Consider the following 3,515-nt stretch of genomic DNA (forward strand, 5'->3'; position numbering starts at 1 on the left):
GGCTCAGGTCATGATCCCGGGGTCCTGGGATCCAGCCCCGCATCGGGCTCCCTGCTCCACGGGAAGCCTGCTTCTCCCTCTCCCTCTCCCCCTGCTTGTGTTCCTGCTCTCGCTGTGTGTCTCTGTCAAATAGATAAATAAAATCTTTAAAAAAAAAACAGACAAGAACCCCATAATTAAGATGTTTGAGCGTGTTAAAATCCTGAACTTTAATACAGTCATAGATAGAAGCTACACCAGGTGGGGTTGTCACCCAAAGGAAACTTGATGTGCAGCAAATAAGGAGGTCACAGGGAATAAACTTCCCAAGCTGAGACTCACAGAGCAAGGGGGAATGGCTTCCTTATTTTAGGGTTAACGGCGGATATTGATGTAGAGCTGGGCATAGGGTGCATGTGCACCTGAAGACAATAGTTCTATACATACAATGTATATTATGTAAATGAGGTTTGTTTTCTTCCGTAGATGGAGATTTTAGTATTATGAGATAAAGTTAAGTGTTGGTCACTCCATGGGTTACTCCTTGTTCCATCTGTTTGTTAGGGGTTAAGCTCAAACCGGGTCTGTTCAAGCTCTTCCTCAGAAAGACATTATCTTTTTTTTTTTTTAAGATTTTATTTATTTATTTAACAGAGACACAGCAAGAGAGGGAAACAAGGAGGGGGAGGGGGAGGGGGAGAAGCAGGCTTCCCGCGGAGCAGGGACCCTGGGACCATGACCTGAGCCAAAGGCAGACGCTTAAGGGCTCAGCCACCCAGGCGCCCCAAGGTAGACATTATCTTTTGTTCTATTGTTTTGTTTCCATTACAGGAGACTAGACCATTGTGCTATTTTGTCTGAAGAAAAGGTGAATAGAAGAGGTTGAGTAAAATGTGGGACAAAGGTCAGAGGGTACAAGCAGGTAACTGGGGAAGGTCAGGTCTTGGGTCTAGCTGGTGACACTAACTCCCTCTTCCGTCTTAGGGACCATTGTGAACTCTGCCAATGGGCACTCGGTCACTGTGGTGTTTATTGCAGGGACTGCTGACATTCAGGGATGTGGCCATAGAGTTCTCCCAGGAGGAGTGGGGATGCCTGACCCACACTCAGCGGGAACTGTACAGGGATGTGATGTTAGAGAACTACGGACACCTCCTCTTCCTGGGTGAGGATGACTGCTTCCAGATTTCCCAAACCACACTTAGGGACTTGTTCCTTCCTGTGAAGACTGTCTCTTGAAAGATTCCTCTTTGAATGACTGGAATTCAGATCACTGCACTAAGGGAAGTAAGTAGTGTTTTGGAGACATAGAGAAAAATCTTCACGGTATTTCCTTTTTAGCTTTAGCTTCCCTTTCCTTAAGGTAACCTCATCACTTCTGTAGATGAGTGGTAATTCTAAACACTGAGTGGCATAAAATGGTACTGCTCACATCCTCTACTACTCCACTTTCCACTCATTATTGTATCTAGTACTTGGAATGGAGGTCAGGATGTGAACATTGGATATCCCTCTTGCATGTTCAAAAGGGCTATTGGTCAACAGCATTTGGGAAGTCATTTTCTAGAATTCTACAGTGTCCTCTCTTCTCTACTGAGCACAATCCTGCATTAAAAGTTAGAATCCCGGGGCGCCTGGGTGGCTCAGTCGTTAAGCGTCTGCCTTCGGCTCAGGTCATGATCCCAGGGTCCTGGGATCGAGCCCCGCATCAGGCTCCCTGCTCGGCAGGAAGCCTGCTTCTCCCTCACCCCCTCCCCTGCTTGTGTTCCCTCTCTCGCTGTGTCTCTCTCTATGAAATAAATAAAAAAATAAAAATAAATGAGAAAGAAGTTAGAATCCCTAGCAATATTCCAATTCCTTTTTTCTAATAAACAGGTTTCATTGTGTCAAGTCATCTGGTCATTGTGTCGACAGATCTGGTCATCTTTTTGGAACAAAAGAATGCACATTGGGATGTGAAGACAGTGGCCATCCAGTTGGGTAGGTGGAAATGACTGAAGAAGATGACAGAGGAGGGGTCCAAATTTGAAGGAGCAATAGAAACCTGAAACTATAGTTTGGGCAGTTCTCCCTGATTCGAAATTAGTTTGAGAAGCTTAGTTTTGTTTCTGTGCCTCTCACAGTGGGATATCTGCTATCCTATGTTACCAAGCTCTTACATTCTCTAAGAATCCTGCTTCAGCTCCAGTGATGGTCCATCACATCCACAGGGAGGGCCATAGACTCTCCTGGGAGTGGGAAGGCCCCCATAATCTAAGAGCTTCTCCGTTGCTTTGAGGGCCCTGGGGAAATCTCCCTATTTTTGAGGATCTCTGTGCTAAGCCCTTTGTTAAGTTCTGTTTTGTCTCATGTTAGAAGTGTGTCAGGATAGTGGTAGACATATTGGGTTTTGGTGCAGAAATCCTGGGAACACTGGAGATAGATATCCCATGTTTCTGGTTTCTGGTTTCCAATATTATGGGATCTTTAATCTTAATTGTACAAAATTGAGACTTAGTAACCATCAGATAACAAAGCACTTTCCTAAAATGAGAAAATCTAAGCCTTTATTTCCCTTCAAGAGTTCATTTTTCTTTGTATTAACTAAAATAAGAAATTTCCATTCTATGTGTTCCATTCCTCAATGGTGAAACAATGTAATGTATCTATTTGTATCCTAGAATTCCTACATGAATTAATGGCATAGGGGAGCTAAAACATTTAGAACTTAGAACTTGCAGCCTACAATAAAGTCTCACTTGTTACCTTATTTATTAATAATTGCATCATTTTATAATTTTGTCTTCTTTGATACGAAGTTCTTGTGTCTTTGTCATGTATCTTCTCACTTTCTTATTAGTTATGTAGCAGATTCATCTCTGATTTTTTAGATCAAAAGGTCTTACATAACATGGGCTTGTGCTTTATCGAAGAGGAAAATTACCCAGAGCAGGCCCAGGCCGGCAGGCCCCGGTAGATGAAAAGTTACTAGAAAGAGCAAGAGATAACCAGAAGCCCCACCGTAAACAGGTTTCCCGCTGCAAGCCCCCTGCACTGCTCTAACTACTGTTCCTGCCTAAAGCAGTCCCCCGCTCCGGGAGTTTAAACCCACCTACCAGCAGTCAGCATAGCCCTTGGAACCTGACCCCCCCGTGCACTCCCCTGTAACAACCCTGTAACCCCACTACCCGGGGCCCAGAATTTCGAGTGCAAGCTGGTCTGGGTCCACTGGCATAAAATAAACCCAAGTTCTACTTCTCCATGTGTCGCTTGGTTTCTCACTAGTCTGATTATTTTCCGCAACATTTCAAGAAGTGAGGTAGATAATTAGCAAAATTCCTATAGTGAAAAAAAAAAAAAGCTGGGGCACCTGGGTGGCTTAGCTGAGTGGCTGCCTTTGGCTCGGGTCATGATCTCAGAGTTCTGGGATCAAGCCCAGCATCCGGCTCCCGGCTAAGCAGGGAGCCTACTTCTCCCTCTGCCTGCTTCTTCCCCTGCTTATGTTCTCTCTCTCTTTGACAAATAAATAAAATCTTAAAAAAAAAAAAAGTTTTGTT

This window comes from Eumetopias jubatus, unplaced genomic scaffold, assembly GCF_037043125.1.
Source record: "Eumetopias jubatus isolate StellerSeaLion01/CBP00866 unplaced genomic scaffold, mEumJub1_p1.0 scaffold_10, whole genome shotgun sequence".
In the NCBI taxonomy this organism is placed as follows: Eukaryota; Metazoa; Chordata; class Mammalia; order Carnivora; family Otariidae; genus Eumetopias; species Eumetopias jubatus.